Source organism: Euprymna scolopes, chromosome 1 (assembly GCF_053919585.1).
Source record: "Euprymna scolopes isolate OS-2025 chromosome 1, ASM5391958v1, whole genome shotgun sequence".
In the NCBI taxonomy this organism is placed as follows: Eukaryota; Metazoa; Mollusca; class Cephalopoda; order Sepiida; family Sepiolidae; genus Euprymna; species Euprymna scolopes.
In genome coordinates this window covers 131,876,766-131,892,326 of record NC_136482.1, presented here as the reverse complement: position 1 = coordinate 131,892,326, position 15,561 = coordinate 131,876,766, and positions in this window count along the sequence as shown.

Genomic DNA, 15,561 nt, shown 5'->3' with positions numbered 1-15,561 from the left:
AATAATAATGACTGGGTCTGTGATAAGTGGACAATAATGTGAGTTGAGTCCCAAAGTTGAAAAGATGAATTAGTAGAGGATTACGAAGAACTGAGCAATATCCCCTGGCCTGCTGAGCTAAAAACAATTTACATGCCTAGAAGTATATAAACATTTTAAAATGGATTATCCATTTGAAGAAACCATAAAAACGCATCATCGCCCTGAAATTTTACGTCTATTACGAGAATTATTATCAACTTGAAAAGTATTCTAATACGTCTGAATCGATTATCAAGATCGATCTAACAGTTAAGTACTGATCAAAATTTAAGGGGTCTGCATAAAACTATGTATATTAAATCCTAACACATCGCTTGCTCTCAATTCAAAGAAAAAATTGTTATATTTATAAAATTTTCATGTTTTTCTCCTCTTGTATTAAACTGCTTATTATAACCATATACATGTATTAATTTTGCTTTAGCCAATCATATTATTTAACGAATTCTCCCCCTCCCACAAAAAAAACTTTTAGAATCGTAGCATTATACTCCGAGCCAAACCATTTTCGACAAACAACATAAGTGTTCATTTTTGTCTGGTATTATCACATAAACTTTGGGGCTCGTCCAAGATTTAATAGCAAAGGAAAACGCACATGATAATTGATGAAAAAGGAAAGAAAAAAAAAGGCGTAATAGCTTTAGTCGACGGAATTTAAAAATCCTTGCTAGGAGCAGTTGATTTAACTGAAAAAAGATGAAGCATTCCTTAATATCAGTTGAAAAGCTGCAATTAGATGTTCGTATTTGCTATGAGGAGGAACATTATTAACCTTGTAGCAGAACATTTTTTATAATGATATATTTGAAAGGGAGATGTAGAACGAATTACAGGTGATGTTCAAGAGATAACAATAGGATAATTGGTGAAGATTAAAATAGATGGCCAAACTCAAACAGACAAAACAAGAATAGAATAAATTGAAAAACAGCTAGAGGTAGATGCACAGATAAATAGAACGACGTCGTTTGATTTGAGTATTTACAGCTCATATCGAAATTCAGGGAAGAAGAGATGGGCGAATACGTCCAACATTTGGAAAAGAGGGTGGCTGCAAACTTGAAGTGATCAATAGGTGCATGCCAAACTTTGTTGCAGACAGGATAACCAGATAAGGTGCAAAAGCCTATGCAACAATTTCAGTTTATGCCTAAATTAAAACGCTCATTTTCAAATCATGAATAAATGCCTAAGGCGCACCGACAGAAATTCCAAAACTGCAGAAAACTGGCGACTCAAACGTATACGAAGTTCTTGCGACAAAAGAAACATACTTTGATACTTAGCAAATGAAGTCGTGAACGAGTATGCGATTTTGAAACGACTGTTGTTAACAGAAGAGTTAGGAAATGGCGCAGGAGGAATTCTTATTCAAATGGCACTAGAGTAACACTAACAAAAACGTTCGCCCAGTCGCATTCTTCTCCGCTGTTCATGTACATCTCTTTTTTCCATCTGCTCACTATCGACGTATCCAGTCTTTTACGATAGGGTGTATCCACGTATAACGCATAATCATGCAGACACACTGGTTTCTGTCCGATCACCAAAAATAGATGACGTTTAACCTGGCCAATACTAAATAAGTGACAATTTGGAAATATCAGGCTCTTCGCTGATCTTGGCATTGTTTTAAGTCGTAGTAAATTTCTCCTTGCCACTGGAATAAATTAGTGTCAACTCAAGACAAGGATGGTTGTGATTGCTTAACGCTTGACTCACAATTATACTCGTAGGCACCCCTACAAGAAGTCTCTACCGTCAAGACCGAACGGAGGTCATGTATCCACGCATGCAAATTAGCGAGCATGCGATGTTTTCCTTTTGAAAATAGCCGCTCGGCAAGCAAAATATCGCGAGCGCATTAATAAGTGTTCAACTCTGCCGTCACACAGTCTAATTAACTTTCATCTTAATCTATTAAAAAGAGAATAAAAAAAATAACCGACGAAAGTTTTTAATTTATATATTTCCGATTATTTTTCTCCTCTTTCTTGTTTTCCATTAGTTGCCTTCCCTTCCCCACAAAAATCCGTCTTTACTAGAAGAAATCAAGCCCCCAACCAAGGGAATATTTTGCATTGATAAAGAGAATTCTTCTTCACTGGCAGAGGACAAAAATATGAAGTGTAGTATCAGAACTAATAATATACTTTGCTCCTCGCTAAAAGGTGACCACTGCTTGATACTGAACATAAAAAGCGGAATAAATGCCGTCTATCTCAATGGGTCAGATTAAAAGATAAGTTTTAAAATCCCGGAAGAAAGCACACTACGTCAATAGATGTACAAAGTAAGATCGACGAATTAAACGGCCAAAAGGTTGCAAACATTGCAACAACCAATAGTGTAGAATAATGTTGGAGTAGAAACGCATTGCCTTGGGTTGCCGAGTGTAAAAACTATGTAGAATAAATAAGTTAATGCATATAAACATGTTCTTCGGCACCAGATACTGATATAAGAAAAATCAACGCATTATGCTATTAAAAAAGAGAAAAAAAAAAGAAAAAAAAAACGTGGAAGAGTTGTTAGGCGATGTATGGACATTCCATTTGTTGCGACGCTTAGTGGGAATAATTTTATGAAGAAAGGAATTTAAAGTGAAAAATGTAACTTGCAACATTCAAAATATCAATCTTCATTTATATCAAGTTATGTGTGTGTATGCATATATATATATAAACACACACACACACACACACACACACACACACATATATATATATGATGAATAAATAACAAAAGTCTATATTCCAAATTTCATGATGTTGACTATCTTACAATTTATTCTTTTAATGCAGTTGACATTTACAATTCTTGACAATATCTGTTTGGTAGCACAAAATCATACAAAATCAAAATCATTTGATGACTTCAGCTAAAACCGAACCGAAACTTGCAGTATTTGCTACCAACTGAACCAACGACATATGCTTATCAAAGCTTGACAAATTAACGCAGTTAAACGTATAAACTTATAATATTGCATGCATAGAGCATACACATTTCGTCAAACTACGTTAGCAAAGTTCTATTTTTGCATTTTTCCCTCTTAGCAGTTTTTCCGATTAAATAACAAGTCAATTTTGCTCGACACGTCCGAATATCTCATATATCAATTTTCAAATCTGCAAACCAAAAATTGACAGAGTAGTTGTGTAGATACCGTTACACAGATGGAGATGGAGATTTATTCTAAATGCAGCTCCAAACGCTATGCAATTATGCACAATGTAGAAAATATGCACAAATACAACCGTTCATAATAGTGAAATGAAACTAATCATACAATAAGAAAACAGGGGAAAAACAAAACGAACAGTGAATTAATAAAAGTTTGTTTTTAAAGGAATATGTAAATTAGTTATCCTTTTTGAAGTCGCTGTTATATTCAAGACTAAGTATATACACCTTTAAATTAAAATATGACATTTTTTAGTATCAATACCATACGAAAAATAAATTACCTTAGTATATGAATAGAATAGAAAGATATAGATTGGAGGAGCCACCCAACGTTGACCAGGCGTAAAATATGATTTAATATGATCTGTTAATTAATGCAGATTTCGTATTTATTATTATAGAACCAATTCTCTATTGATTATTATATTGTACCCAATATATAGTAGTGGCTGCCCTGCGTGACCCGGTCGTAACATATGCTTAAATAGGATATTTTAATTCGTGCAAATTTCAAATTTATTATCATAAAGCAACTATTCAGTCAATTATTATATTTTATCTAATATATAGTTGTAATTTCAAAAGTTAAAAAAAATATGATTTGGTGGCATCAGCTAGACTAGAAGCCAAAACATAGCTTTGTAGCCTTAATCATTAACGTCTCACATAAATTCATACTCATTCAAAAATTAAAAAAAAAGATGTTTGACTTGAAAATGTATATTTGTACATGCGTACAAGAGCACTTTACGTCGACTGACGCCTGCAAAATGCCACTATTTAGCACCTATTTTTACCGGCTAAAGACGAAATCAAATTTATCCCACGAGACCCAATCTTCTATATATCAAGTTTCAAGTCAGTGGACCAAAAGATAACCGAAGAATTTGGGAGATATCATGTCTCAGACAGACAGACAGACAAATAATGACCCTTATATATATATATATATATATATATATATATATTTATATATATATATATATATATATATATATATATCTTATATATATATATATTTTTATATATATATATATATATCTTATATATATATATCTATATCTTATATATATATATATATATATATATATCTTATATATATATATATATATATATATATATATATATATATATATAAATAAAATCTTTTCTTTTTTTCCTTGTACCCATTTTTGTGAATTATTCCATGGATTTCTGCCTTTGGATTATTATGGACCATCTTCTTCCAATTGTGGGATTTCCTTGGATTTTACTTGTACAAATGGAAATTCTTTGAACTTTCTTGAAGTTTTACATTTGGATTTTACCGTCACTAGATTTTTTATCTTCCACCAGACTATCCATTCACGTGTAATCACCTTTATCTTCACCATATTCCCTCTGCTTCACTTTTTTTTGTTTTCAAGTAAGATCTTTGACTTACTTTTTGTTTCACCAAATACTTCTGCATGCAAAATCCGATACCGCATTTTGCTAATTCCTGCCCTCTGATGAGAAGGAAAGTATTTCTTCGAAACTCCGCGGATTAAAGACTATCCATTTATCTAGTGTTTCCTTTTCAGATTTAATATATTTTTTAACTCATTTCAAAGTGTTTTTTAACATATTTTATTAACTGTTGGCTCACACACACACACACACACACACACACACACACACACACACACACACACACACACACACACACACACACATATATATATATATATATATATGAGCAGGCCACCCGGCGTTATCCGGTTGTAAAATACACTTAATGTAATATATTGGTTTATGTAAATTTCGTATTTGTTATTATTATAAAGCCAATACTGTATTGATTATCATAGTGTATACAATATTTAATAGTGGGCACTCGGCGTGTCCCGGTCATAAAATACGCTTAAATATGATATTTTGATTCATGCAGATTCTATATTTAATGTTATAAAGCCACTACTCTATTGATTATTATATTAAATGCTACATTTTTTTTACTAACTAACGTGTCAGTTATTTACTGTCACTAGCTTTAAATGCTACCGTTTTGCTTTCGGTTTCGATTCTAGCTGATGGCACTCAATTTTTTTTTTTTAACTTTTGAAATCACGACTCTATAATCATATGTACGACATCTGGACGGATTAAAATATATTTAAGCGTATTTTACGACCGGGCAATAATAATAATAACATTACCGAAACTCGTAAGAGAAATGTAAAGTATATAGACCATAAAGAATGTCAATATAATACCAATAATCGAACGATCACTAGAAACAGTCACTCCCCTCAAAATCTGGAAAATAGACTGGAATCAAAAGGAGAGCGACAATAAAAACAGCTGAAAACCACATAAACTACGAACGGTCATATAAAAGTTGTGATAGAAATAAAACAAAAGCATAGAAAGTTTATCATCGCATAAAACTACAGGAAATTTCATGAATCCCCCCTCCCTGTCGCAACGCACAATAATGCAAAAATGTCGTGAAGAATCAAAAAGGAAAAGGGTGGATAGACGGAGGGAGAGCAGTATGCAGTTGTGCACTGTAAGAATTCTTAGAATGCTTAGTGAAGCTTATTCGTACCTAAAGCCTAAAGAAGATCAAAGGGTATTTATCAGAGAGAAATCAAAGGAAAGTTACTGCGACGATAGGGGAAAATATTTATAAATTTTTAGTGAAACAGGTGGAGAGTGCTATAAATATAGCGGGACACCTGTTGGTATTCGGACACCAGGGAATACAACTGGTTATTATCAGTGAGAAATCACTAATAATGACTTGTTTTAAAACACCTAATGAGTAAAAAACGAATAAAAACAACGGAATTGGTATAGGACTAATTTCCTATTGTTTGTTTGTATATTAGTAAAAGTAAAATGTGTTTCGGCATTTATCAGAAGTAAATAGATTTTGGTAGGCATTTTCAATTCTTACGTTATTACGAATGTAGTTATTTCATTGACCAATGAATGTAATTGATTAGACAGTGAAAATGATGTTGCATACGGAATTTTCTCGTACTAAAGAAAATATTCAGTTAAATTGAATATGCAATCGATGAAATTGATTGGGATTAAAAATACATACCCTCCCACACACACACACACATATATATATATATATATATATATATATATATATATATATATATATATAGAGAGAGAGAGAGAGAGAGAGAGATTATATATAATATATATATAATATATTATATATATATCATATAATAGATTAAGATAAATTCAGAATTACGTAAATGATAAACTAGTAAGAATCAAATATCTAACTGTAAAATGAATAGATATTTAGGTCTAATTACAAAAATCCAATCGACTTAATTTGTATATTATATAATTTCGGGGTTTCAGAATTGTAGTAAAAAATCGCCCGTTACCATAAATAATAATACAAAGCTCTTTGTAAAAACTAATGAAACACCCTTCCTTATCGACAGTGCTTATATAAACATTGATATTAAATACACTCATGGCATATGTCTACTGACCTAATCGTTAGAATCACTGACTGTCGATTAAATAGTCTAGTTTCGACTGCAACATTAAGTGCTTGCTGTCTAACTACATTGAAGAACTGTAATACATCGAACTGGCACATCTGAATATATATATATATATATATATATATATATATATATATATATATATATATATATATATACTAGACTTTTAATTTGGTGATTAAGACTGAGTGTTGTATGCTAAATTGATGGTTGAATATGGTTAAATTTGTACGTATTTTACATTAAACTCTAATCCTTATTAATCGCTAAATACGCATCGAACGGCTACCATGATAGTTAGTACACTGCACCATATCATAACAAATCTATACGAAATTTCAGCCATATCCATCCATAGTTTTCGAGAAAAGTTTCGGAATAAATGGTACATCATAATGACTAATCTATATAAATCCTTAATAATCCTTAACTGTGCATCGAACAGATGTTATAATACTTAGTTCGATGCACATTACGTAACAAATACCCACACAAATTTCAGCCATACCGGCCTAGTAGTTGATGAGAATAGATGAACTAACAGACAGATAAACTAAGATACATATATGTGGGATAGAAATCGATATATTAACTAAACATTTAATTGATTTCAACAAAAGGTTATCTATTCAAAGAAAATAAAATAGTATTGAAATATTTCTTCCATTCCATTTAAAATTACTACAGGCAGTTATGAAGTAGCTGAAATATATTAGAACAAAATTCATCTTGTAAGAATAATATGTAGCTGGTATATAATAATTTTCTTTTAAACCCTTATTTTATTGATTTTAAATTCAGCAAATAAGAATTTACAACAAATTTATTGTTCGACAAGAAATACAAATAGAAAACTTAAAAAAATTACTATTCCGTGCAGGCTTATATCCTCAGAGGAACGTAGTAAAATTATTCAAGTTGTAAATTTAGAATTAATATATATATATATATATATATATATATATATATATATATATATATATATATATATATATATATGTGTGTGTGTGTGTGTGTGTGTGTGTGTGTGTGTGCCGTGATTCCGTAGAATACAAGATTTTAATTAAAATTATTACTGTTAATAACGATTACTTTTGTCATAAATTGTTTAATAATTTATTTAGTTTATTATAGGTTCATATATTTTCCACATATATTGCACTACACTTTAATGTGATCGCCACACTAATGATTCTTATTATGCCCAAATTCGCAGCCTTAATACAAGCAACATGCACCCGTTTAATATCAAATTAACTCAGCAAAATTTTATATCGTTTATAATTAGATTTAAACATCTAAAAATATCAACGAAACTATATGGGAATTATTTTCGGTTTTCAACACTCACAAATTTACGGCGTATCATAAATCACGCACTGTCCAATGTTTTGGAGGCCGGGGTAAGGGTGTTTCTAAAATAATAATAAATAGATATGTCAGCGTGCCCGTTCCACCCGCCCTCTCCGTCTCCCTCGCTCTCCCTCTCTCTCTCTCTCTCTCTCTCTCTCTCTATATATATATATATATATATATATATATATATGTGTGTGTGTGTGTGTGTGTGTGTGTGTGTGTGTGTGTGTGTGTGTGTGTGTGGGCGTGTGTGGTCACGAATAGGCTCCTATATGGTTGACTATTTTAAAAAACTGATTTCATATAATGATAGAAGATGTATCGAGGATCTGGAATGGGTATGTTTGATCTGGCAGAACAATGGTTTATAAAAATTGTGAGCTCTGCGTTCGTGCCTGGCCCCCAAAGTATGGAAATAAAAAATGAAACAAAAAACATTTACAAGGGTTTTTGATCTTTGATAAATATGTTTTAACTTAACTAGGGATGGTATAATAAAATTATGGGGTCTGCGTTCACGCTTGTACTCCATGGAAATATGGCACAAACTTTAACAAAGTCTTTTCATATCTATTTGCGTAAGTATACTTTCATAATTGTGCTTCAGTTTGAAGAAATATGGTATAATAAAATTATTGGGTGTTGGTTCGCGCCTGACCTCCATAGAATGTAAATATGTCACAAAGTTTAACAAGGTTTTTAAAAGGGGTGAAGGTCCACAATAACACCTTAACTTTAATCTTAATTCACGTTAGATTTTATTTATTTTTTGAGTTGAATCATTTTGTGTCGAATAAATTCACCTCATAAATTCACGTTTTTATTAAAGTGAAAGCCCCCCCCCCCCCCCAAGTCGGAACTTTAGACAATTCTCGACACAAATTTTGCATAACTCTGTTTTTTCCTTCTCCACTTGCACGTGGTACTCTTTCGAAAATAGATAAATAATAAAAAATAAGAACGTTACTTGTTATCGTGTCAAACGAAGGAAAACATTCTGCTCATGTGATTACGTGTCTTTTTAAAAACATTTACATAACCTTTTTATTTTTATTTATATATCTGTTTAAGCTGTTTTGTCAGTGTACTAGAAGGAATTCAGTTGATTACAACCCTTTCTGCGTGTTTTTTACATTACAATAGTACAACCGTTCAATACTGTAAAACTGAAACGAAGCTGTTCTGCTTGAAAAGAGCGCCATTTTCTTCTTATTCATATTTATATCGATTCTTTACTTTAAAAAACTAAAGTAATTACGTGTTTACTTTTTTAATATCCCATTTTGCTGTTTCTGATTATTTTACTAAAGTAAGTAAAGCTTCATTATTTTTCAAAACTGTTTTTGTTTCTTTGTTTTTCGATATTTCGTCGATATTATTTAGTAAGAATGTTTAGCAGAAAAGCCAACAAACGACTACCCGAAAAAATAAATATACAAGAAATAAATGTTACCATAGTCAATAAAAGTTCAGTTCATGTTTTTTTTTGTTTTGAAAAAGTTTTTAATGCTCTTTGCTTGAAATAATTTCAGCGACCCGAAATTAAAACAAAATTTGAGGAGATAACTACTTAAATGAATTTTTATATAAACTACACATGCCATAATCGAATATTCCTCAAGCACAAAATAACGGAAAGCATTAAAATATGTTTATAAATATTCTTTACGTTGAGGGAACTCTCTTAAATTGTTAACACAGAATGCTCAGGTGCCCCTCCTTCAAATTGAAAACGGGGCTCTCATTTTCAATTTTCATTTTGATTTTTTTAAAAACCGGTTCGTGAATTAAAAATCATTTTTTTACAAACGACTTAAAAATACAAACCAATGAACTTTACTACCATAAAAGTAACTTTTATTGACTATGGTAACATTTATTTCTTGTATATCTATATTATTATATACATATATAATTTTCTCTTTGTAAGGAAACATAATTTTGTTGGTCACTCTTGGCTACGAATGGAAACAAAGTTGATATAAAAAATATATTTTCGCGAAAATTATCTTTACTTTCATCATATTTTGCTTAGGGTAAAATCTTTGAGTATGAAAACCTATCTCTTTACAACCCCCTTCTTTTCATAACCTATCATACTTTCATCAATCACAGTCCATATGTAGGCTGTTTTTGAACCCAGTCAACGACGGGACCTTCCGCTAGTATATATTATTATTATTATTATTATTATTATTATTATTATTATTATTATTATTATTATCATTATCATTATTATTATTATATAATTTATATATATATATATATATATATAAATTATTATAGTATATATATGTGTGTGTGTGTGTGTATGTGTGTGTGTTGTGTTATGTGTGTCTGTGTGTGTGTAAAAAAGAATACGAAAATTATTATAAAAAAGAATACGAAAAGTATAAAATTTTATAACTTTTATTTATTCGTTTTCAATTGGTAACGTGCAGGAATACAAAATAATATTTTGAAAAACATTAAAAAACCCTTTTTTTACAAGTACATAATTTCGACCGATCCTTCAGTCTTCATCGGTGTAGTAAAAGTGATGAGCATACACGGGGAAAAAGGAAAATGAAGGAGGAAGAGTAGGAGAAGAAAGAGAAGAAGGAGGTATAGCTAATGAAAAGGTACCAAGTCAGTTTTAAATATATGCATATATACGTACGCACATACACACATGCACACAGTACATATACACATAACACATAACACACACATAATATATATATATATATATATATATATATATATATATATATATATATATATATTCTTAGAGGTTTTTTCAACCTGTAAAACTATATTAAAACCAAAAGGCAAATGAAAAAAAAAACAAACTTTAATCCCAAGTCATTCGCTGGAAAATGATTTTGCCAGTAAATCAATTATTAATTTGTTTCCAAGAATTCATGTAAGTCCTTATATTATTGAACTAGTGGTGGGGGTGCCCGGGGTTGCCCAGGTTTTAAGTAGTGTAGTAAGGAACCCCGGAGGGGGAGAATCAGAATAACATTAGCGGAGGTGCCCGTTGCCCGAGTGTGTGTAGGTGGTGTAATAAGGAATCTCTGGGGTGTAGTACGGGAGGAGGGATCAAAACAACAGTAGGTAGAGGTGTTAAAAAAGCAGTAGTAGGCAAGCAGGCTCGAACCCCTAAAGCGAAAGAGAAAAAGGTTAAAAAAACATGACGTCTTAATCAATGTCTCCATCGCCCGACCGGAAGTCTCGAACATTGAGATTAAGCGTACTCAATTCAACCAATACGATAACTTGCGAAAATCGATCTATCCTCGTAGAAAACTTCTCAGTTGAGGGTGACGAAATTTATGTTTTTGGCTAATTTTTCGATATTTGTACGCAGCCAATTGGCGGTTTTATTCTCAATTGACAGATATTGCTCAACTTTAATTTTAATTAAATGGGCTTATAACTATAATATTAACATAAAATATTAGAAGGAAAGATAATATTTTATGTATCGATTTTCAGTATTTACTTCATAAGTGCCCAATATACGTTGTTACGTTCCGGAAAAAAGTATTTGGGTGTGATCCCTTATGCTTAATCTACGACTCTATGTATTTGTAGTTCCTCACTGAGTTGCTTGCAACACATGAATAAAAAATATATAAGAAGAATATTTCAGTCGTGAACTCTACGGGCTTTCTGACACGTCTAGTTCAAGATCAGTTGTCCTCGCAAGGTATCCAAGTCAGACACATAGATGGCAAAGATGGACAAAACTCATCGACAACACGGATTTATATATAGGAATATTGTTTATTACAGTAGAAGCTTCAATCTCCTCAAATTTATATGCCCCGTGACATTTTGCTGCCAATTTAAACTTGTACTTTTTCAAGTTTCGTTTGAGGCGCAGTGAGACTTACAAAGTTTCTATACAATTTTCTATAATACTGTGCTATGACACAAAATCGCCTTCGACGTCAGACATTTCTCGGCATTGGATAATTTTCTATTTTTTGGATCATGGTTTTTAACGGAGTAATGTTTCCCTGGCCTACTATATACAGTGGTGCCAAAAAGTAAGTCCGCACTTGTCATTTTTCAAAAAATCAGAAATTTCTGCAGAATTGAATGCAACTGTTTCACCAACATATACCTCATTTGATTTGCCTTTTATTCCTCTATAAGTTTACCTGTTAATATTTGACTTTTAATAGAAGTATCCTAGCGTTCACGTGAATTTAAAAAAAAAATTAGCTTCAAATCGAGAATGCAAAAAGAAACTCCGCACAATGGAAACTTGTTATTTAAATGTAACTTTAGAACATTAATGTAACACAAATACAACAGGAATACAATGAACTGGTTAATATTTAGTAACATAGCCATTCTGCAATTGGACAGCCTGCAATCTTTTGGGCATTCATTGAATTAGTTTGCAGCAATACTCCAGTACAAAGGCATTTAACTTTTGTCCAAAGTTCTTCCAGATTTGAAATTTTATCATTGAGTAGTTGTTGCTTGATGTAATGCCATACGTTTTCGATTTGCCATACGTTTTCGATTGAGGTCTGCGGACTGTGCGGGCCAATCAAAACTTGGAATATAATGCTCTTTAAAGAACCTCTTGACATTGAAGGTTGTGTGAATGGGAGCATTATCCTGCATGAAGATGGGATCATCATCCAAATTCCGGCCAAAGTAGGGTAGAAAATGCTCAGTTAACATATTAATATACTTGGTCGAATCAATTCGACCTTGCAAGCGAACTGACCATTTGCACTAATAGCACTCCACACCAAAACTGAACCTCCACCACCTTGAACGTTGGAACTGTGCACCTAGGATAAAATTCTTTCTCCTTCGACGGACGTACTGCCTATTATCATTGCCTGGCCAATTGAACTTGCTTTCGTCGCTAAAATCATTTTTAACCAATATAAAGAGTCATGAACTTTATTGCATCTGACGAAGTCCAGACGGCGCTTTCTGTTCTTTACAGAAATCATTAGCTTGCGTCTTGCAACACATCCTCGCAAATTAAATTCTTTCAATCTGTTCTCAATGAGAGAGAGAGAGCACTTTTTGACAAGATTACACTGTTGTGTGCTTGGGGAGTCGTTTCAAATTCGTTTCTGAGGTTTCGGATCTTGATAGTATTGACTTTCTTGTAAACAGTAAACCTATGACGACCAGATTTTGGAGGCATTACAAACACTGCTGGTGTTTTGGTGCTTTCCTGGAAATGAATTTAGACCCTTATTCGGTCTGTATTTTCTTTGGTAGCTACACCTTGGTAAAGAAATTTACAATGGCGTCTGTTATCTTCTTTGCCGAGATGTTTTATAAAGGAATCGCTTCCGGGAATCTCGTAGATGCGCACGTCAATACATATTTGCGATCTTTCTTAATTCTGGACAAGAGTATAAGTTGAAGTGGCACTGGAAGAATGCTTTGGTTGAGGTTTCCCGCTATCTGACATATTCCTCAGGTTCTGCAGTATCTTTTCCCGTCCCCCATAATTCCTAGTCAGTAAAAATTTCTGGCAAGTTTCTCGTATGTAGGTGACCTTCTATCGGTATCTCGTGCGCGATATTTAGTATGTTCCACGGTATATACCAGGTACCATTATTTGTTCTCTTCTACTCCCTCCGCTAATTTGGGAGAGCCCCATTTCCTTATCAGCACTCCAGTGTTGAGGAAATCTTGGCTTTTTAAGTATTCAGGATCTTTTACTCCGATTCAACATCATTCTATTGCTCTTTGATTAACTCTTTTCGCGGTATGTATAACCCGGATTGTGGTACAATTTCCTCCCCCACCAGTACATTTTATCCGGCAAACTATTATCTACTTTCTCCATCTCCGTTTCTTTACTTTTTGTCATTATTCTCGCGGATGCTTTTTTGTTCTGTTTGCTACCTTCTTTGCTTATACTGTTTCCATTATCGCTTTTAGTTCGTGGACGGATAGAGGAGAGGTGTCGTTTAACTGTCTGAAACTTTAAAAAGGGAGAATCATCTGGTCCTTACTAATATGGCCCCAATATGATGTTACATCACAAAGTGAACAGAGCTAGAAAGTAAGTTTTGAAAATATATGACAATTAAACTACGCAGAATCTTCCGCATTTACTCCCCGTAAGGAATAATCAGACTAAATTACATTTTAGATAGAAAATCCCTTACGTGAATGGAATTTTTACTTTTGTGATATAACATTTTTACTTTAGAAGCATCTGTATATGTATATATTAATTATTAATGTTGTTGTTGTTGTTTTTCTTCTTCTTCTTCTTCTTCTTCTTCTTATTATTATTATTATTATTATTAGTCCAAAGACCTATATATAAAGCGATATAATATTTTTTTCTATCGATATTCAGTATTTAACTCAGAAATGCTAAATATGTGAGTACAATCAGATAGTAAGTCATCTATCACATAAATCTCACCTGTCTGTTTAAATGTATATATGTATGTTTGTATGTCTCGCAAAACTTTCGCCAGAGGCAACGGATTTTTATGAAATTGATATCATTTTTAAGCTAGGCCCTTTGGACAACAAATATCGAATAATTGGCTAAAAACATTAATTACTTCATCCCCAATTGGGCAGTTTTCTACAGGGAGGGTCGTTTTTTTCGCTGACATTTTAAAGAAGTCATTCAACCCTTGTTTCCACGATGTCGTATAAAAGGCGTTATTTTACCGCCCGTGACATCACGACAACGGTAGGCACATCGGTAAGAACGTTTTTTTTTGTGTTTTTTGTTTTGTATTTTTCACCTCTTTTTTCTCCGGCGCGCTGCAGGTTCGGGCCTACTTACTACTCCTATTTTTTCTTTTTTTTTTTGCACTCGCAATTTTTTTCTTTTGCTCAACCAACACCCTTACACACACCTCCACTTTCTTTTCCGCCTTTTCGTCACGGGTTAGAGCCTGCCTGCCTGCTACAACTTTGTTTTTTTTTTTACTCAACACCCCCCCCCAAACACCTAGGCAACGCTGGGCACCCAAGCTAGTCTTCTATGTATATAAAAGCCAAAACGGCCTCGTGCGTTTTTTGTATGTCCAAGAAAGGTTTTTTTTTCCCCGGGCTTCTCAACAAGGTTATTATTTTGAAGAAGTTTCCTTATACTCCCTAGATTATAATATCTCCGATTTGCGAACGGACGTCTTTATTTTGATCGACTTTTAAAAAACTCTCTCCGTCCCGTTCTTTCGAGTGTTTGTTTGTCTTTTTCGTATAAACAAAGCGAAACTAATCGAAGCAAAGTCGAGCGCCTCCTGGCCATCCGACCGAGACGTTTTGGAGGCAATAAGCTTTGATCAATGTGAGGGATACCCTTCATATCAGACAGTTGCTATTCATTTGAAAGTTCCCCTTTTTCGGGGAAGCTGGTTTACCCCAACGTCATGGGGAAATAAATAAATAAAACGGCAGAAAGCCAGACCTTTATTTCTGCGCCTGCGTGAACTCATTCACTTAACTATTCATTTCTGCAAGT